At 44.5% G+C, this 21432-nt stretch overlaps 1 protein-coding gene and 1 long non-coding RNA gene across 5 annotated transcripts in view; one reads left to right on the top strand and one right to left on the bottom strand.

Moving 5' to 3' along the window:
* FAM110B (family with sequence similarity 110 member B) overlaps positions 1 to 21432 on the top strand; it is a 102179-nt gene that overhangs the window by 54794 nt on the left and 25953 nt on the right. The gene's annotated exons all lie outside the window — the stretch shown is intronic.
* On the bottom strand, positions 250 to 10384 carry LOC132351467 (uncharacterized). Its single transcript, XR_009498355.1, has 3 exons — positions 10219 to 10384; positions 5148 to 6530; positions 250 to 1126 (listed from the first exon to the last, which is right to left on the bottom strand). It is a non-coding gene; the product is annotated as an uncharacterized LOC132351467 (long non-coding RNA).

Raw genomic sequence — 21432 nt, 5'->3', positions numbered from 1 at the left:
TGATGACAATTTGAAAAGACACTCACTTGGAGCAACACCGTAAACATCCTAACATTGTAATGATAAGACAGAGAGTTTGAGAAGTAGATGTAATATGGGGGCATTGATGATAAATTTTACTTCTAAGCTAAAGTTATTAATTTTCAAAGTTCGTATGGCCCTTCTTTATTTTCAGATCGGGAGATCATCGTTTAGGGAAAAAAAAAAAAGCATTTCATAGAAGTAAAATACCATTGAAACTAATTTTTTTTTTTAATTTTTTTAAATTTTTTTTAATTTTGGATGTGTTGGGTCTTCGTTTCTGTGCGAGAGCTTTCTCTAGTTGCGGCAAGCGGGCGCCACTCTTCATCGTGGTGCGCGGGCCTCTCACTGTCGCGGCTTCTCTTGTTGCGGAGCACAGGCTCCAGACGCGCAGGCTCAGTAGTTGTGGCTCACGGGCCCAGTTGCTCCGTGGCATGTGGGATCTTCCCGGACCAGGGCACGAACCCGTGTCCCCTGCATTGGCAGGCGGATTCTTAACCACTGCGCCACCAGGGAAGCCCGAAACTAATTTTTACTTTAAAAACGTATTTTTGTCATGATGGCATCTTTTAGAAAATTTTGTTCTTTGTTGCACCTGAAGTATGATTCTGTCCTTCTCCCCAGATGTGTCACCCGTTCGCAAGATTCAGTTGCAGTTAACTAGTTTTGTTAAAAATAAAGGCTAAGGTCTGTGCACACCCTGAAAGAATGTCAGTCAGTGTTTTCCTCTCATCCTTTATAGAGGTTGACTTGAGTTTTTGTCCACGTGGCCTCGCAGAGGACACTGCCTGAGTTCTCACGTGAGCAGTGCTAATAACTTGGACAGTAATAGTCACAGCAGCTGACGTCTATTGGACGCATGCTATGCCCTCCACCCCCTTTGAAGCATTTACCTGGATTTTCTCACTTGATCCTCTCAACATGGTCCAGATCCTTGTACCTGGAGGAAACTGAGGCACACAAGTCCCGTCCCCATGGGACTGCTCTCCACTTGGGTCCATGACTGCAGGTCTGGCCGGGCCCTTGTCCCCCTAATAAAGGCTGCCCTTTGGTGGACCACAGGTCTCTGTAGAGGGTCAGAGCAATGCCCCTCTAGAGGTGAACTCTGTAAGACAAAAGAGAAGGGCCTTTTCACACTCACCTCTCCAGCCAGCATTGCCGGTGAAGCAAAGCAGAATGGGAGCATTTCCTTCCAGCAGCACCCCTGGTGGAGACGCCCTCGTTCAGGGATTGGTGACCGTCAGCGTCCGGTCACGAGCATCGCTGCACCTGTTTGCAGTTGGGGTGTAAGCCTGCCCTCGTCCATGCTTTCTGCTCGCTCCTTCTCGTGACCGCTTGGCCATTGGTCACGACTCAGTTGTCCGGCTGGTGTTCGTGAGCCCCTGCTAGACAGCGGCCACCGTGCACTCCCATCTACTTGAAGGCTGTTGTGAAGGTCCCGCGTTTCAGCTCAGCCCGTCTTGTCTCTGGGGACACAGCGTCAGGACTGGATAAGCGGGGTGCTGTAACTCACAGCAGGAAGCAGAGGGAAATCTGTGGGTGACTTTGTCACCCCCGGGGCCCCCATCAGAGCACACATCCCGGGTCGTCCACACACTGGAGAAGAGGAAAAATTGAAGCCTAGGCAACTTCTGAGCATGAATGCCGTGTGCACGCTCATAAAAATAGAAATTCTACCAAAAATCACCATGGATGATGACCCTGAAAAGCGAAAATGCAGATCTCTCTTTTCCCCTTGTGGTCGTGTTTTAGGGAATGCGTGAAATGATCTCTCCCTGGTGAAGCAGTCTGTTACCATGGAAACGCACTTACTAGTCTCTAAGCCCTTCCGGGTAGTTCCAGGAACATTAACTCTCTACTAGTATTTAAAAAAAAAAAAAAGTATATAAGATTAATATCTGGCTTTTGAATAGTTATAATGATTGAAAGGAAAGCATTCATTTCAAATTACTAATAGACTCTTCTCCTCTGAGAAGTATTACATTTGATGTTATTAATAATCATACTTCACATAAGCAGAGTAACGCCTGCTAGGACACGGCATGTTCTCTTGCTGCTAATTGAGCCTTCCTTTTCCATGTCATCGCTTTGGGCTTGGCTTTAGATTGATCTGGGGAACATAATTTTATTTAATCATACTTTGCTGTTTATGTACTATTTCTGTCTTTTTAATCTCAACTTCCTTACGGAGTCGTGCCCACCGTCCCTACCCAGACAGGATGAATAATTGTTCACTGTTCCTCCTGGGCAGTAGATTTTGTGTGCAGTGTCTATATTCCTGCTAATTTCTTAGTTTAAACTGGGAGTAACATCTAAAGGAATGTACGGAAATATTCAAGGTTATATAGTAGTTAACTGTGATACACTTAAATATTTAAATGTAGCTTTTAAAATGAATACTTAATAAGTTTAAAAATTAAACACGAGTAATTTTCAGTGTTTAAATATATTTTTGAAACTCTGAGAAAAGTATGTATTTTTTATAACATTTCTTAATGTGTGTTTTTTTTCCTATCATGTAGTATATGGTGTTACATGGAGGTGGGCCTAATGAAGGCTGTATGTTTTACATGCTTATTTTCATTTAAACACTTTTTGTTGATTTCTGTCCGCCCCTCCATTCTCTTTCCTGTTACCTAATTTCTAAGCATTCAGAATACCGCCCTTTTGTTCAGTGTCCTAGTTGCGTTTCGTGAATTTGTCCAGGCTTTCTGCATCCGCAAGTGCTCTGGCAATGCTGTCTGGCTAAACTTCTCCCTGCCGCAATCTCTGTTCTTTGTCCCTTCTTTCCCTCTTGTATCTTAGATTCTAGGAAAATCTTTTGGGATTCAGGGAGTATAAACTGTCTTCTCCTGGTCTGTGTAATACCCACCACATACACATTCACAGACTGCAAATACTGAAATGGCACTTATTACACTTAATCTGGCTCTTCCTCCATAACGTTGAAAATAGTCATTAGTTCAATTTGGGGGGCTTGTCGTTTAGTCCCGTAAGATTATTATTCCCTTTGAAGGGGGGTAGACTCCTTCACAGAGGGCAGCCTGCAGGTGTTATGTGTTGATTCTCTTCTCAGTTGAGTACATCTCACATACTGTATTCGTTTCCTAGGGCTGCCTTAATGTGGTGCCACAAGCTGAGTGGCTCAAACAGTAGAAATGTATCGCCTCACAGTTCAGGAGGCTAGAAGTCTAGGTCAAGGTGCCAGGGTTCATTCCTTGTTCCATGCCTCTCGCCTGGCTTCTATGGTCTGCTGCAATTCTTGGTGTTCCTTGGCTTGTGGAAGCATCACCCTGATCTCTGCCTTCATCCTCACATGGTGCTCTCCCTGTGTGTGTGTCTGTGTCCAAATTTCCCCTTTATATAAGGACACCAGTCATATTGGATTAGGAGCCCTCCCACCTCTGTATCATCTTAACTTAACCAATTGCATCTGCACAACCCTGTTTCCAAGTAAGGTCACATGTGGAGGTCCTGGGGTTGAGGACTTCAATATAGGAATTTTAGAGGGACACAATTCCACCCACAACACCTATCGTTAATAGTAAAACTTCTTTTATATCCTAAGTCTGTTCAGCAATTTTACAACAATCAGATCTTGTGTTTGGATCACAATGCACATCAAACACAGTCGGTGTGGATGCCTTTAGTAAGCGGAGTCCGGAGCATTCGTGCCTTGGCCAGCTGCACTGAGTACCCTGCTTGTTCATGACCTTGGAGGGTCCATTTATTCTTAATCATACCAGCTTAACCTCGTTTAAAGAGTAAATTAATTGTGTCTAAACTTGCGCCAGCAATTGTTACTCCCCAATGGCAATGAAATCTCTAAACATCTTTCTAACCTTTTCATCAAATGATAATTTCATTTTAATCCCAAAATAGCCTTGACTATAATGAGTATTTAGTTAGAGTTAACCACAGGATATCATCAATTAAGAGCTGTATTGATTTCCAACCTAGGTAAACTGACTTCCTCCAAAATCTAATATTTTTCATGTTTCAAGAGTTAATTTCTCGATGGTGCATTACTGCACCGTAATTTAATCGTGGTGTATTTACATCACCAGCCAGCAAGACGGCCAGGTTCTAAATGGCGAATGGCATCTGGCCGCTCACCATCACTTGTACCTCTTGGTACCTGTTTCCTTGTTCCTGCAGGTCTGTGCCCACCAGCCAGGAGGCAGTAGTAACTGTCTTAGTTTGAGTCCCAGGCCACGTGCTTTGTTTATTCCCCAGGGGAGACACTAAAGCCGAAAGCTGGAGCTATAGCGTTTGCTTACTTGTATTTATTCTGTTTAAATGGTGCTCAGGCCCTGTATCTAAAACTTGAAAGGAAAGGAAATCTTCTGTATTAACGCTGCTTGTAGTTATTTTCTAGACCAGCCCATCTTACTTTTCCTTTCTTTCAACAATACTGACTTATTCACCAACACTTCTCAAGAAGATGTTTACATTAAAGCATAGTGAGGATGTTAGCAGAAGCAGATCGCAGATAACTTTGCCGCCGCTTCAGTGGAATTCAGAGTGAGGCACCCTGCCTCAGTGACAGAAAGAGGACCTCTGATCGACAGAACTTGGAAAAGCTGACACAGAGCAGCAAAAGGATATTCCCACAAATCAATTCACTTCTGTTTTAGAGCAAAAAAAATAGGAAATGATCTATCTACAGTGTACCAATTTCTTATTGTGTAATTTGATTGTAATGCTAGAGGTTTACCATTGTTTACATAATTTGATCTTCAATAAAATTATATATTCCTCATGTCTGACTTTTGCTTCAGATTATATCTAAATTAACAAATTAACAATTTTTTAAAAATGTAGCCAACTACTTTAAACCTAGAATACATGATTTCAGTTATGGAAAGGTATTTGTTTGGGCCAAGATGACTATAAAGCTAGTTACATTCGTTGCCTAAATGAATTGATTTCCACCAAGGTCCTGGCAGTACAGGTGCCTCGCAGCTCCCTCCTCTGCCTCCGCCCTCAAGCTTCTGTTTTCCCTTTCTGCTGCTGTGCCTTAGTCGGTACCCCCAGTACGGGCTCTGCTTTTGCCTGTTCTCATTCCACGTGTGTTTTCAGCGGGGCATCTCAACTTCCCCGAGTCCCCACCTCGCCCTCCTTACCTCCACGAAGTCCACTGCCTTCCCACACGCACTGCTCCTCATACGTTGGTCATTCCATGAACCAGGATGGACATTGATCACTCAGGCTAGAAACTTCAAAACTATTAAAGAGCTTCAAGAAGAGAGTAACATGATCAGACTTGTGCTTTAGAAAAGTCAGTCATCCTGGGAGAAAATATTATTGTCATATTATTGGCACGTATTAGGCAGTGGGTACTAGCAGTTCTGTACAGAAAAAGAAGTCTGTCTTTTCTTTGCCTTTCCCGTGAGATGAGAGCTTCCTCCAATGGGTAACCATCCACGTTGCAGCCGAGAGCTGTAAGCAGCAGTAGAACTAGGTGCTCTGGTATGGGGGCGAGGAAGGGCTTGTTTCAAAGACTTTGGCCATTTTCATAAAATCGCTTTGGGCTGCATGTTACCTAAGGTTGGAGAACAAGTTCTGGAGCTGGATGCACCTGGGTTTCATCATAGCTGTACTACCTGATGGGTGGTTATTTTTCAGAATGTTTCATGTTTCCTAGATTCAGATGTCTTTTTCAACTCGGAATGTTCATGCAAACCTTAGGAACTTGATTGCTGCCCCAGCTTAAACAAATAGGAGATACTCTGTTGTAGCCCGTGGAGTTGGAAGAAAACTGTCTGGTGCATTTGAATTCTGCCCCGTCGTTTCTCCTTGCTTTATGGGGTTCCAATCTGCGTCCATTTCCGTTACACGTTTTAGCTGAATAAAACCAGTTGCTTAAAGCCACTGTCCAAATTTCAGTTACTGCAGTATATTAGCTTTAGTTGCATGAAGTGCAAACCTCATAGCTAGTTCTTCAGCCCATAAATCACTAAGTAAACAGCAGGTGTGCATCTTGACCGATGACCGGTCACATCACCTTATTCAGAATCTGACAGTGATGGGTCACTGCACAGTTACTAGTCAGTTCACCCAGAGACAGGGAAGCATGGAGTTGTGTTTCCTCCTTGTCCCAAGGTGATAACTTGTGACCTTTTATAAACATGGATACTTAAAAAGGGAACTTCCATCAGCCAAGATGGAAATGCAGCAGAGCAGTGAAAGTGATGGTGCTGGAAGTGAGATTCCCATCAGACGTCTGTAGAGGCCATGCTGACTGTGGGGAGGTCGACACCGCTGTCATCGCAGAGGCTCTGGAGATGCAGACCGAAGCCGAGTGAAGAGGAGCGAGGAAAGTGATTGTGACAACGAGAACAAAGACATCCCAGAGCAAATGACACCATTAAAAACTTCACTTCAAAGGAATTCTCAGAGATATTCCGACTTTGAAAGCACGAAGTACTAAATGTTGGAAGCTGATCCAAACTTAGAAGAGTGACGGTTCTTGGGAGCATAGAGAAGATGCTCGCGCCGTTCGTAGGCTGTGGGATGAAATGAGGGAGGCAAACATGGAGCATTCAAACTGCTCTTAATTATCTCTTACGAAGAAACAACAAATCCTCAGTGTGTTTATGTTGCCAAATCAAATGTTTTAAGGTACAGTGTTCCTTTCCCTATGCATTTATAACCAACAGTAAAAGAGTCTTAAAGTTTTGACAAAAAATTGGTAAAACACACAGAGCCATCCTTTTTTGCTGTTGATTGTTGAGTACACATTGCCCGGTTTCAGTGTATTTGGTTCTTTCGACAGTCCTAACCTTTTAAAGCGAGGGGCCATCTGTAGTGAAAAACAGTCAAACAAATCCTGTTGCTATTTGGAATGTCTGTCACTGAAAAATTTTTTCACACATCCATTTTAATATTGTCAACTATTTTTGCAAGTATTTGCAAGTATTTTCCTAGCCTTAATTTTAAAGGCAATTCATATCGTCATAGATGCCTTAGTGATTATAGAACTTCTCTGACTTTCTATTATTTGTTACTTTTAATTATCAGAGAGTCCAGAAGTTAATATTGAGAGACTTGTATTTTCGTGGTGCTTTTATTGAAATATTTTTGTACTATAAAAGTTTTTGTTTGTTTGTTTTCATTGTAAAAGAAGGCCCCCGCTGGTATGTTCCGTAGGCAGACTGCCAAGTCGCTGGATTACACATAGCGAGTCATACTGACAGTTCCAGAATGATCGCTAGATTTACCGTTCATATCTGCCGTCTCTTTCAGGGTGAGAGACGCTGTCTTGTTTGCTCGTTAAATCAATAAGCTGTCTGTGGGGCTTCGTTGTGTGTTTTGTGGTATGCGGGCAGAATGTTTCGACTTTAAAAACGCCTAAAATAATTAAAACTGTCTTGTATCATTCAACCTTGTAAAGAATACCTAGAATTTAAAACCTCCAAATTGTTTACTTTGGGGAGATGTTAGTATAATGAATAATAATAAGAGCCTCTGGGTTGTTTGAATGCATCAGATCCTGTGCTATGGTCTGTACAAGAGAAAGGGGCCTTGATTACAGTTTCAGAGAAGGTCCCCAGTGCCACCAGCATGCCCAAGACGTTGTGCTGGTCCCTGTGGGGCTGCATGCCGACAGCGTGCTGGGTCACAGACGGTCATGAAAAGCCTTGGGTGGGGAAGGTTTGCGCATTTAAAGATTGCAGCACTATTTACAATAGCCAGGACGTGGAAGCAGCCTAAGTGCCCATCGACAGATGAATGGATAAAGGAGATGTGGCACATACATACAATGGAATGTTACTCAGCCATAAAAAGAAACGAAATTGAGTTATTTGTAGTGAGGTGGATGGACCTAGAGTCTGTCATACAGAGTGAAGTAAGTCAGAAAGAGAAAAACAAATACCGTATGCTAACACATATATATGGAATCTAAGAAAAATAAAAATAAAAATGGTTCTGATGAACTTAGGGGCAGGACAGGAATAAAGACGCAGACGTAGAGAATGGACTTGAGTACATGGGGAGGGGGAGGGGGAAGCTGGGACGAAGTGAGAGAGTGACATGGACATAGATACACTACCAAATGTAAAAGAGCTAGTGGGAAGCAGCCGCATAGCACAGGGAGATCAGCTCGGTGGTTTGTGACCACCTAGAGGGGTGGCATAGGGAGGGTGGGAGGGAGACGCACGAGGGAGGGGACATGGGGATATATGTATACGTATAGCTGATTCACTTTGTTATAAAGCAGAAACTAACACACCATAGTAAAGCAATTATACTCCAATAAAGGTGTTAAAAGAAAAAAAAGTTTGGTTTAATTGTGTTCAGGGAGCAAAGCTGATTTAAACACAGCTCAGAGTAAATCTGCGGTTGGGAAAACTGACTTCTGTGCTGCCTTTTCCAACTTGTTGCTAAAGTAACCTCCTTAGTGGCCATGTGTGGCAAAGGAACTCATTGGTTTCATTCTTTTAGGGGTCTGCCCTTCTCATACACCCGAACGTTCATATAGTGTTTTGTGTGATTTATTGTATCATATTCATCAGCTCTATAGAGAAAAAAACAAAAATTTTTACTACAAACACTTTCACCTGAACCTGAGGTGAAGATTCCCACGAGGAGCAGCATGAAGCTGCCGGTGTCAGTGAAGAGAGGCGTCAGAAACGGTGATTTTGAAGATCCTTCACTAATTCTCAGACTGTGGACGTTTATTTATTTTTTTACTAACGTCCATAAACAAGGGCAATTTCTTTTTTTTTTTTAAATAAATTTATTTATTTATTTATTTTTGGCTGCGTTGGGTCTTCGCTGCTGCGCGCGGGCTTTCTCTGGTTGCGGCGAGTGGGGGCTACTCTTCATTGCGGTGCGCAGGCTTCTCATTGCGGTGGCTTCTCTTGTTGCGGAGCATGGGCTCTAGGAGCACGGGCTTCAGTAGTTGTGGTGCGTGGGCTCAGTAGTTGTGGCTTGCGGGCTCTAGAGCACAGGCTCAGTAGTTGTGGCGCACGGGCTTAGTTGCTCCGCGGCATGTGGGATCTTCCTGGACCAGGGCTCGAACCCGTGTCCCCTGCATTGGCAGGCAGATCCTTAACCACTGCGCTACCAGGGAAGTCCAAGGGCAATTTCAGGAATAGGGAAATGGGGGCTATTCGAACCTGAACCAGCACTGACACGGGGAGACCTTCAGAGTGGGTGCAGGACCCCAGAAGGCAGCCCTGATGCCACCTCCGGGCAGGCCTTAACTTCAGACTTGATCTGAAAAATTCCAGGAAACCTCTCCTCTGGCTTGAGTCCCGTGTGAGGCTTTCCGGCACACTCAGGAGAACGGGCGACTTGGAATCGGCTGCTGGTCCTCGTCGGCCTCCTGGATTGCAGCGTCCCCTCCTGGGGACATTGCTGCCCCAGGAAGCCCCACAGATCCCCGGAGCCCGGGTACCCAGGAGGCCTCCAGCTCCAGCCCTGGCCCCACCTCACCCCCTCCCCCAACAGCAGCGACTCCCCATCCTCCCTGGTTTGGCTTTTGGTGGGTCATGACTTCTGCCAGGGGCACCTGCCCCTTTTCCCGCTTTGTCACTCTGTGAACCCCAGTGAAAATGCTGAGGGATTCTTCCTCCCCCTTCCCAGGAACTTCATTACTTCCTCACCGGGGCGCAGCCGGAAGTCATTTAGTCTTCCCACCCTGATACCTCCTGTTTCTTGGGTGCCTGTTATGCCCCAAGGCACCTGATACGCAGGACCTCAACCACCCCGTGACCCTATTCAGCTCTGACAGACGCTCCTAGACGTGGGAACAACCCCCCCCTTTTGGACGCTGCCGGTAGAGTGGCATTCGGATCGCAGCGCTGTCCTCTTGTATAGCACGCTGCACGTGGCAGGACTGTAGTCTGCCTGCTTCATTTTTATCTTCCCCCCTAGACTGTAAAGTCCTCTGTCTCATCTCTTTACTGTCACTTCCGCCTCCACCCTAAACCTCCAGCCCCGTGATTGGCCCAAAGCCCTCGTTCTATGAATAAAGTTTATCAAAGGACCAGATGAGGGGTTGAATGGAAGTCTGAGTCAGTTCCCAAGGAGCCACACGGTCGGAACAGAGTCAGCAAGAAAGACTAAAATCCACGTTAACAAAAGTAACCTAATATGTGCAGGAATAATTTTCTGCTATTCAAGTTTGGCCCTGCTGAGAGTCTTGTAAACAGAAATGTTACAGACCCCAGGGGTAAATTTACTTACCGCTCTCCAACAAAGTCACGGTAGCTGTTTCTGTTAAGGGCGCTAAAAAATGCTGATTTCGTTTTCCGCAGTACGAAGCCTGGGTAGGGCCCCTTTTCTCGTTACTGGCCAGGGGGTACATGAGGGCAGTTTGGGGAGGACGGCTTGTCGGTGTCTCGAGCGGCTTTTATACTCCTCCACTGCCACGGTTGAAGGACAGACAGGAAAACGAGGTCAGCGATCCTGGACAGTGGCAAGATGCCCAGGCACTGATGCGGAAGGAATTGAACTTGCTATTTTCTTAATATCCACTGTTTACATTTGGACTGTTTAGAAGTATTTATTCAAGAAACTCTTCCACGCAGGTGACTATATTATCATACCTACTTGTTTGGAGGAGGAAATGTACTTACCAGTCTAATTTGCCCCAAACCAGAAAGTACTACTAAATGCTATGATTAGAAAAAAGAAATTTATCTTTATTTATTTATGAACTGTACTTATGACATTATTATGCACTTTAATTTGTAGAGGACAAAAAGGAAAGGAACTGGTTAAGACAATTAAAATGTAAATTTCTCCTATGGAGAATCAGTGAAGAAATAAATAATAAATAAATGATCACAGTTGGAAATGTTACCCTGATTTATGTATAATGAAAATGTAATTCAGTTTTAAGTAAAGATAACAGTATTGCAAGTATATTTTACTTGGCAGCATTATTTTTCTCATAATTTCTTTCTTTAGCATAAATCAGAGCCCCTGGACCAAGGATTCTTTTTATTCTGGAAAAATTATATCAGAACTTGATGTGGCCTGTGTCATTGGCCAAGTATTAAACATCCTTTATTATTTCAAATGCAGACCAACAGAGGGAAGAAAATCAGATTAAAACAAGTGCATTTTTTTGTTTTTGTGAAAATTTCCACAGAAAGTCAGTTATATATTAAGCATTTGCATGTGTCCCTTGAACAGTGCTGTAAATTGTGCCAAACACTTTAAGGAATGACACAGAAGGGGAAACACTGGTGGTTACTGTTCCCCAAATCAAAGGTTCCTCTTTAAATAGCTCTGAAAGATGCTATGGGAAAATAGATTCCAAATTATAATAGGCCAAATAGAAAATCTCTTCTAAATGTTATTTTGGAACTTTACTTTTCTGAAGATAGCTTTATTTCTAATTCTCTAAAGTGGATTTGATTGGATATTGTTACTTGATTATAGCAATTTGTAAATTTTAGGTTAGGAAAAATGTTGGACTTTTGAATTATGGGAATTTATTAATCTTTATAAAAATAATTTGATGTTTAGTTGCAATTCTCTGCATCTCTTTTGCAAACAGAAAGCAACGTTCTAAATACACACATTGATTTTGTGCCAGACCCAACCCCCATCTACCTGTAAATTTAAAAAATAATTCTGTGCTCAGAAAATGGCCCTCTCAATATAATGCCATGAAAATACACTCTTCACTCCTAAACTGTCCCTCCAGTGCCTAATTGACTTATATTTAATGCAGATTTTAAAAATTTGAACTTAAGTAGATTAGAGGAAGGAATTGTGAAGGGGTTGGGAGACTTCTGGACACAAGAGTAATGACAAGACAGTTCATAACTAATGGCCTGGTTCCGTGAGAAGTACCAGAAATCTGGAAAAGCGGACACCTACAGACAGCGTTTACATGTACTGTAGTCATGTGATAGCTGTGAATGATCAATAAACAGGTGTAGAAGTGTATAAACTACTTCTAAAAGATCCCATCACAAATGCTTCTTTAAGCAAACTGTTTAGACCCTTAAGTAAACATGTGGTGAGTCAGTAGAAGGGCTTCCCTTTTCTGTGTCCTCACAGGTGTGCACAGGCCCCTCACTCCCTGACTCCAGGAGCTACTGGAGGGCCTAACACTGCATCCTCTCAGCCATTCACTGAGGCCGGGTTTGTCCCTGACCTCGTGCTCTGCACTTTCTGTGTCTTATCTAAGAAGCAAATTCACCCATGGATATCCGGATAGCCATAGCTCGGATTACACTTACAGCAAAAGGCCATGGGTAAAAAAAATAGAACTCTGTTTTGGGTTGTTTTTAGTACAGTTTACAATTATAACAATATTAAAGTTTTCTTTTTTTTAAACATCTTTATTGGAGTATAATTGCTTTACAATGGTGTGTCAGTTTCTGCTTTATAACAAAGTGAATCAGCTATACATATACATATGTTCCCATATCTCTTCCCTCTTGCGTCTCCCTCCCTCCCACCCTCCCTATCCCACCCCTCTAGGTGGTCACAAAGCACCGAGCTGATCTCCCTGTGCTATGCGGCTGCTTCCCACTAGCTATCTATTTTACATTTGGTAGTGTATATATGTCCATGCCACTCTCTCACCCTGTCACATCTCACCCCTCCCCCTCCCCATATCCTCAAGTCCATTCTCTAGTAGGTCTGTGTCTTTATTCCCGTCTTGCCACTAGGTTCTTCATGACCTTTTTGTAGTGAGGTGGATGGAGTTAGAGTCTGTCATACAGAGTGAAGTAAGTAAGAAAGAGAAAAACAAATACAGTATGCTAACACATATATATGGAATCTAAGGAAACAGTATTAAAGTTTAAAATTAGTATCTTCCCATCAGTAGCTTACTTAGTCATTTTTACAAGTAAGTTCTAATTCACTTTTGCTTGAAAAATGATGACTGTCACCTTGTGTAAGCTAGACTTCCAAAGTCTGAGTGCCCCAGTCTGTGCTTGAACATTTGTTTGTATCGCTCATAAGGATCCCCACGCATCCTGCAGCTACACCTCACTGCTGGGACTGCCTGATCCAGCCTGGTTCTAGATGAGGGCTGATTCCCATCAAGCCTGGAAACAATTTCTAGCAATGTGTTCCCAGGAACATCCCGAGAGGAAATATCATCTGGCTTTATGGCTTTAAGGGATCTTTTAAAGTTTCCTGCAAAAGAAGAAAACAAATCTCTGACTGAGAGTGATTCGTTGGTAAAGCAGGGTCCTGTGGGTACAGATATTTGACGGCGTTTCATAGGTCTCTATATCCACAATTGCTCTGGACTCAGGTCTTGGCTAAAACTCAGCAAGCAAAGGAAGAAGGTAAATGTCAGAGGAGAGTATAAGTGACTTCTCCAGCATTTTTTAAAAGGCTCACACTCACTCATAGCCTCTTTGTTTTGGTATTCTGTGTTTTAAAGTAACTCACATCCTGCCCTGCCTTTAAAGTCATCCACGAACTTAATAAGTTTGCTCTAGCCTGCCCTCTGGGTCTTTAATGAGCAAGTCCTGTCCCTTAAGAAGGGAAGTACTCACTAGTAACTCCAAGGCTAATATTTGTACAGGGAGACACCGTTTTCCCAGATTACTGCCGTGATGTGAGATGGACTCAGAAGTCCTGACAGATTCTGTCTATGACTGGTCGCCTTTCCATGACAAGGGATAGTATTAGCCCAGGAGGATTCTCCCAGAAGCCATAGTTGCTGTCCCTCAAGTGAAGTAGATTTATATTTAATAATTAATTATTCTGGTAACGAGACAAGAATAAATTACACATTTCCAGGAACTCTCAGGACTTTCTTTGAAAGCTGTAGTTAAGCGTGACCCTCAGAAAGAGACACTGACACTCTCCGCAGGCATGGTTGTCCCCGACCCCGGGGCCTCCCTCATCACAGCCAACCTCGCGCTGGCCTCGTGGTTTCCGTTCTTGAAAATGAGGCTTCACGCCGATCTCTCTTGAACCTCAGGAGTGGGATGCAAGCCTTGTCCTCCCGGACTCACACAACAAAGAGGGTTTCTTAGTTACCTGCATGGGTCGGGGAGGTGTTAGACGCATTTGCTGGCCCTGGGGTGAGAGACAAACCCACAGGTGAAGTAACCAGCGTTCAGTAAGGGTTAATTATCCATGTGAGTCAGGCACTGTTCTAAACGTTTTGCACGTGTTAATTTATTTCATCCCGATTTCATGTTCCTAGGAGACGGGTCACATCTCTTTTTACAGATGAGGCGATTGAGATGCAGGGAATTGAAGTATCTTGCCGAAGGGCATTTAGCTGGTCAGGTAGAGGCCGTACCTAACCCCAGCAGGTGCCTCTCCAGACTCTGTGCTGTGCTGTCCTCGGGCTTCAGGCAGCAGTAGAGACGGTCTTAACTGGCATCAGACCCCAGAGAGGCCGAGCGCTGTTGTTGTTGTTTTAATTTGTAGCTGCATCACTGTAGATTCTGGGGAACTTGACCTTCCTCAGAACCTGTGACTCACCTTGACGAACACTGTTTTCTGAACTATTCCATTGCTCACCTACTCGTGCCCATCCCCACACCCTATCCCAGCCAGTTTCTTAAAGTGACTTTCCTGGCTCGTTTTCCATTTTCTTTAGGACTACAGAAGGGAATTCCCCTGCATGTCCTCGTGATGTTCTGCATGTAATGTTAGCAGAAGCAAAACAACACAGTGATTATGAACTGGGATTTGGAAGTGAGACGGGCCTGGGCTGGAGTCCTAGTTTGGCCATTTGGCTGCACTTGGAACTTGGGCAGGTTCACCGGGTATCTGTAGACGTGTGTGTCCCAGGCACTGCTCTGGGCTCTGGAGACGCAGAGAACAGACAAAGGCTGCTCCAGTGGAACTGAATACTAGTGTAGGAGACAGACAGTGAACAAAGGAAGATACAGCAAGTCCCCTACATACGAACCTTCAAGTTGCAAACTTTCAAAGATGCAAATGTGCGTTCTCAGGTCCAATCACGTAAGTTAGTACACGTGTCTGGCGTTCATTGCCACGTGCGTGCATCCTCTACAAGTGGTTGTGCTTTTGTGTACTTTACTGTGCGGTACTGTGTAGAGCGCAGTAGTACAGTATCTTTATTTCAAGCCCAGGATGTCCGGAAACAAGCGTGAAAGCAGCGGTGATGTAGCTGGTCCTGTACTGTGCTTCTCAAGGTCCTGTACTGTAAGATTAAAAATGTTTCCTTTATTTTTTGTATTTGTTTTTTATGTATGATCTGTGTGAAAAGTATTATAAACCTATTACAGTAGAGTACTATATAGCCAATGGTGTTAGCTGGGTACCTAGGCTAACTTTGTTGGACTTAAACAAAGCGCTCTCAGAACGGAACTCGTTCGTATGTAGGGGACTTAACCGTACAATAATCCTGTCGGCTCCACCTTTAATATATATCCAGAAATTGACCAGTTCTCCCCACCCCACTACCGTCACCAAGCTCCAAACCCCTGGGATCATGGTGAGAGCCGGTTTGCTGGCCCCTGCTTCCATCCTGGCCCCTGCAGACTCTTCTCAGCAGAGCATCGGAGGGCCCCCTCCAACTCCTGAGTCCAAGCCCTCACTCCAGTGGCGCCGGCTGTGTGCGGGGGGAGTCGTGGTCCTGCAGCAGCCCCTGGCGCCCGCCTCCTTCGTCTCATGCCAGCCACGCGGGGGCCTCCGCACTCGTCTTCCCCCTGCGTCTCTGTGATCCCTCCCTCACCTCCCTCACGGCTTTGCCGAGATGTCCCCTTTCCAGGGAGGCCCTACTGTCTGACATGTAGAACCTTGCCGGAATGCAGGAGGAGCTGACTTAGCCATTGAACATACAAACATGCCCACCCTAAAATTCAGACCAGATGTGTGTGCCTTCACACTTCTGGTCGTCCTGTGACCTGGCCGTAGAATAATAAATCAGCCCATTTCAAAGGTCTTGGGAGGCCTGTTCCTCGCAGACACTGAGATTTGGATGTGTCATGACAGTTAACCCAGAGATTATGAAAGAGTGAACATTCAACCTCTTAGGAAGAGATACGGAAGAGACAAGCAAATGACCTTATTCTTGTCCAGAACAGAATTTATTCCATTTCAGGCTTGTGATTCTGGATTCCAGAGGCTGGAGGATATAACGAACTGGAAAGCATCCGGAATAGTTTGTTAACTCAAAACCATTTCGAGCTTCTCCTTAATGCGGTGCACACGGCATTTGGGGGCTGCCTCTAGGAGTCTAAGCCCAGCAGTTCCCTCAAGACCTAAAAAAAAGCAAGTGAGAAATCCAGAAAACACATGTCTCATGACCCCATGGGATGGCTTAAAGCAAAGAGCCTCTTTTGTAACAAGTTTATTTTATAGCGTTTTTGTGCAGCTCTGTCCAAAATCCCTTAAGCAGGAAAAATAAAATAAAACAGAATCGATAGTAGGTAAACCAATTAGGGAATCTAAGTGAAGTCACTTCTCTGAGTCTAACAAAGCAGGAAGCAAGCCGACTCCATGAGAAGAGTCGATAGGGTTCTGCGCTGGGCTTTCCTAGTGGCAGCTGGACGCAGAGTCAGGAACAAAGAGCCGCTTGTTCAGGTCCGCTCCCCAGCGGGACAGCCCGTGGACCAACATTCAGGAAAAGAGCTGGGGAAACTTAGAGAGAGGAAAGGTGCAGAGGTCTCAGTCTTATGTGTAAGCACAGAGAGACAGAGCTATTGCCAAAAGGGGGGGGGAGGGGAGCAAGTTTGGGGGTGTCCTTAACCTCTGGGGACCTTGGTTTCTTCATCAGGCAGATGTGATCATGGCCCTGCATGGTCGCATTCGTGTTCCAGCTCCACTTCTTGGTAGCTGAGGGGCAGCGAGCGAGCATTTTCTTGGGCAAATTCTTGAGCATCTTAACATCTTGGGGCCTCGGTTTCTTCATTTGTAAAATGAAGGCTCATAATAGCTCCTGCCTAATAGAACTGTTGGGGGGAGTTGATGTGTGATTATTTGTAAAGCCCCTTCCAGCTGACCTGGTGCACAGTGATACCAGCCAGGGGTGATTTCTCTGATCAGCTGCATGTAGTAGGTACCTAATGAGTACTTACATCAATAAACACGGTCTGTCTTTATAACCGGAAGGCATCTTTGCAATTTCCTTATTTAATCTGCATTAAATTTAATAGAGACTCAGGTTTCCTCTTTCATTAGAAAACACAGAGAGATTAAGTACAGGACAGCATTTTAAAAAAATAAGTCAAAAAGTATCTGTCTTTATAAATATTATGCAATATTGGGAAATCTCTTGTCCTCCAAAATGCGAGTATCAGAAAGATTCTAGAGTGAGATCCTTAGATATGAAAATGATATATCTTGCGTGCACAGATGTCATTAAGTTTTTAAAATGTTTCCCAGTTACCATCAATCTCTTTACTGATAACAATGCCATTTCCATAATCCCGAGGGACTTAATTGGACATATTCCTTTTCTCTTTCCTCCTCTCTGCACCGACCTTGTTCTGTGACATCATTTCCACGCCTTTGATGAATGAGCTCATTCTGTCATGGAAAGGCCTGTCCCACTAGTGGGGTCCATGCAGGTTGATAAAACCAAGAAGCAAGCATTGGTCTCTGGAGACTCATGATCAGGGAAACCAGCCTCACGTTCCAGGGTGTTCAGATTTCAAGCGCTCTTCCCATCCTGAAACTGGCCGTCTTGTTTTGCAGGACCAAATGGGACACCAGGGCGCTGTATCAGAAGGTCTGTGCTGGGAGGTTTAGTAGGTGGCTGGCTGGGATGAAAAACGTCATCGCAAATGATTACTTCTAAGCAGGGGGTCCTCAGGGAGGCATGTATGGCCATGGTACAAGGCGCCGAGAAGCTTGCAGAGAGGCTGCACTAAGGAGATTTTGACTCAACACGCTCTTACTTCCAGCTGCAAATCAGCAAGCTCTGCAGCAGCTTCAGTTGGGAACATCTTCCAGGCCACTTAGGTTAAAAACTCCAAAGATTCCCTCTTGAACCTTAAAAGCGTGGTTTGAAAAGTACCTTTTTTTTACAGCTTAGACATGCAGATGTTAATTTGGTGTGCAACCCGGGAAAAACTGTTTCCCTTTGCTATTCTAAAACAAGTAACAATAATAATAATGATAACATTTAAAAAACCACTCAACCATATTTGTGCTTCTAGCCTTACAATCTCGTCTTTCAATTCTCATTGTAACATTGCCTACAGACATAAGTTACTTTAAACATTCAGAGTGAATGTTATTCATGATTTTTCTGAACAAGTGGGATAATGGTATCCTCCAAAAACTCAAGAGATGTGCCCATCCACGTGCCTCTGTCTCAACAGCAGGACTCAGCCCAGGATGGAGGAATAAAGATCCGGCAGCATCACTGAAGAAAATTAATGTTTCTCTTAACTTGAGTTTGAGGGGGAAACGTGGTATGCCAGTTTCTCATTGGGATAGAAGATCTAACACAGCAACTGACTTGCTTCTCACTGGTAAGGGTTTGAAAAATCGGTTGAAATAGATTCTTTACTTTTCATGTGGATCCTTGTAGCCTTCTTGTGGCAGTGGCCATAGAACGTATTCAGAGAACTCCAAAGGCCCTGGTCCCTCCTGATGGCCCGTTAGCAGACACTGCAGGCTGTGCTGCTTCTCCGGCTGCCCTTGGGCAGGAGTGTGGCCGTGGCTCTGGTGTGTGTTTACCATTCTCCGCATCCTGCTAAGTGCTTTGCACTTGTTACCTCGTTTTCAACCCGCAGGCATCCGGTAAGGTGGCTTGTGTGTGCTGTTCTTTTACTGTCAAGAAGGCCGAGGCTCTGGTATAGGTAAATAACCTGCTTCAGGGACATGGAGCCCAGGGTCAAGCCAAGTTCATGCTTACGTCCAGTCAGCATTTGTACTGTCACCGAACAAGTGAGCAAAACACCCTGCTTCCCACACTTGCGTCCCTGACTCCAAGGGCACCTTCTGCCAGGGCACGTGGTTTCTGGTAGGACGAGGACTGGGAAAAGGCACGTGGCCTGAGCGCGTTTAAAGAAGATAGCCAAACTGCCTGCGCCCGTAAATATTTTATCATTATGCAGGGTGCCCTGAACGTAACGCGCTGCCTTCCTCCTGACATGGCTTTGGGAAATCTTCATTACGCCTTCCTTTTTCTGGGTGCTTCCCTTTTGATCTTCCCGACCTAGGTCTCCTGGTCTGAATTATCCTGTTAACTGTTTAACAGGATGGTTAAACAGTTTAGTGAAGAGTGATGGGGGATGTAGGAATAAGAAAATAACCCAGCGATACTCAGTATCTAGCAGGAGGAATCCGAGGCGGGGCACCTCGGGAAGGACGCCTGGTATTTCAACAGGTAGCTTCTTTGTCTGTAGTTTATTTTTGAATCAGAACACGTGCTTACAGACGGCAGGATCCCACCCCAGAAATAGCTGCCCCTTGGTTGTAGCCCAGGTTCAGTGGTCGAGAACTCAAAGGGGGATTACCAGCCCATCTTGTTGACGTTTTTGACTTACCTACCCAAGAGCGGAGTGGTAAAGAATCCAGCATTTTAAGTGCACGCCTCTGGGATCCATGCAATTCCTGACGTGGGGAAACAGAAGGGATGTGACGGGGGGGAGTTCTGTAAAACACAGGAGGGCAGGCTGGAATCAGTCAGCCAAGGTCATCGTCCATCGGACACATGCCTCGTCCATCTGGGCAACAACACGTGAGCGGAGCCTGAGGACTGGTGTTCGGAGCGTCCACCGGGGGAAGCGCCAGGTTAGGGGTGCTCAGTGGGAGCTGCTTTGGGGGCGTGTGAGAACCACGTGTCTCCCCCTTCTTCCCATTTGACCATTCAGTCATTTGCATATCAACGACGCCCCCTGGAGATACTGAGGGGAATAACAGAGGCTGCGATGTCCTCATGGGGCTTGCGTTCTGATGCAGGAGACAGATGATAAAGGAATAAGAGTTCAGTCCGTGACAGGGCTGTGCAGAAAAATAAGCATTGTGAGAGGATGGGGAGAGATGGGAGACCAAGTGCCGCAACTGCTGGAGGGAAGAGGTGACATCAGAGCAGGGACGGGAATGAGGTGAGCCAGTGGGTCCTGGACTCCTTTGTCCCTGTGCACACACCGCGGATGCAGCTTAAATTGTCTCACTGACAGAGACACATACTAAAGCCTTTGGTTTATCCTAACGTGGGTCTGAGAAGTGTGGTAAAGATCATCACACCAAGAGAAAACGATTTGAATTGTATTCAGTGTTAGGGTCCCAGATCCCAAATATCTATCTGAGAATGCTCTATATATAAAGTTTCGAAAATTTTCATCTGTACTGTACACAGGTGCACGGTTCCAAGCTAATTTTTTATTGTTTTATCACTTGAATTGCCCAGGGAATAGCCAGACAGCAGAAATTATATAACGTGTAGAGTCTTTATAATTAGTTTCTGTTTTATGTTAACTCGATTAGGAACGATGTGACATAGCTACACACTCTGCTATGTACACAATTAATTTATGTGCTGCAACCGAATTTTTCTTTTCGAAAACTGTCCTGTTTTGTAGAGTTCCTAATGGCCTCTTTCTGTCTTTTACCTTACTTTCTAATCTACCTAGAGTCTGTCTGTATCCCAAATGTTCCAACATTTCTGCCATATGCCTCTGAATAATATTTCACGAATACTCACACATCTTCTGGAGCGTTTTCTCCCGGGGCCATTCCAAGCCCAGTTGCTCTGAGCTGCTCAACAGCTGCTGTAACTTCTCGTCAACAGAACCCGAGAACCGACCTTGGCTGCTTCTTGGGACGCGGGGTAGAGGGGAAGGAATCCCCCCTCTTTTCTTGGGTTGCTGTATCTTTTCCTTCCAGGTTTATACCCCCATCTGACAAAGCACATGCTCTGTAAGCCTCAGTGCCTGGGAGGTCTATTTTTGAATTCTTACATGTCTGAAAAGTGTCTTTACTCTGTTCTTGTGCTTGAAGAAGGATGACCTGGGCATAAAATTTTAGGTTAAAAAGTATTTTCCCTCCCTTGTGAAGACTTGGTGCCATTGTTTTCTAGAATCTAGTGCTGCCCTTAAGAAGTCCAGGGCATTCGGGCACCTTACGTATCCTGCTTTGTGAGATGTCTTTATCCTAATGATCTGAAAGTTCACGGCGACATGAGTCTTACTGTGGACTTTTTTTGTTTGCTTCTTTATTCTTTGGACTGCTATTTCTGGCTCTGGATGCCTGGACCCTTCCATCTGACTAACTTTTTAGTGTTATTTCTTAAATAATTTCTCCCCTTCCATATTCTGTGATCTCTTTGCCTAGGGTTTTTAATTATTTGAATATTGGACCTTCTGGATGGATCCTCGCATCTTTGTCATCTTTTCTTTCCTATTTTCTAACCTCTGTTCTTTTGCTCTACTTTCTGAGAGATTTCCTTGATTTTCCTTCAAATCCTCCTATGGAAGAAATCTTTATTTCAATTAAATATTTGATTTCCAACTCTTATTTTTGCCTCTTTTTAAATTT

Source organism: Balaenoptera ricei, chromosome 17 (assembly GCF_028023285.1).
Source record: "Balaenoptera ricei isolate mBalRic1 chromosome 17, mBalRic1.hap2, whole genome shotgun sequence".
Classification (NCBI taxonomy): domain Eukaryota; kingdom Metazoa; phylum Chordata; class Mammalia; order Artiodactyla; family Balaenopteridae; genus Balaenoptera; species Balaenoptera ricei.
The sequence above is the reverse complement of the archived record's forward strand: the minus strand, read 5'-3'. Positions and strand labels throughout refer to the sequence as shown.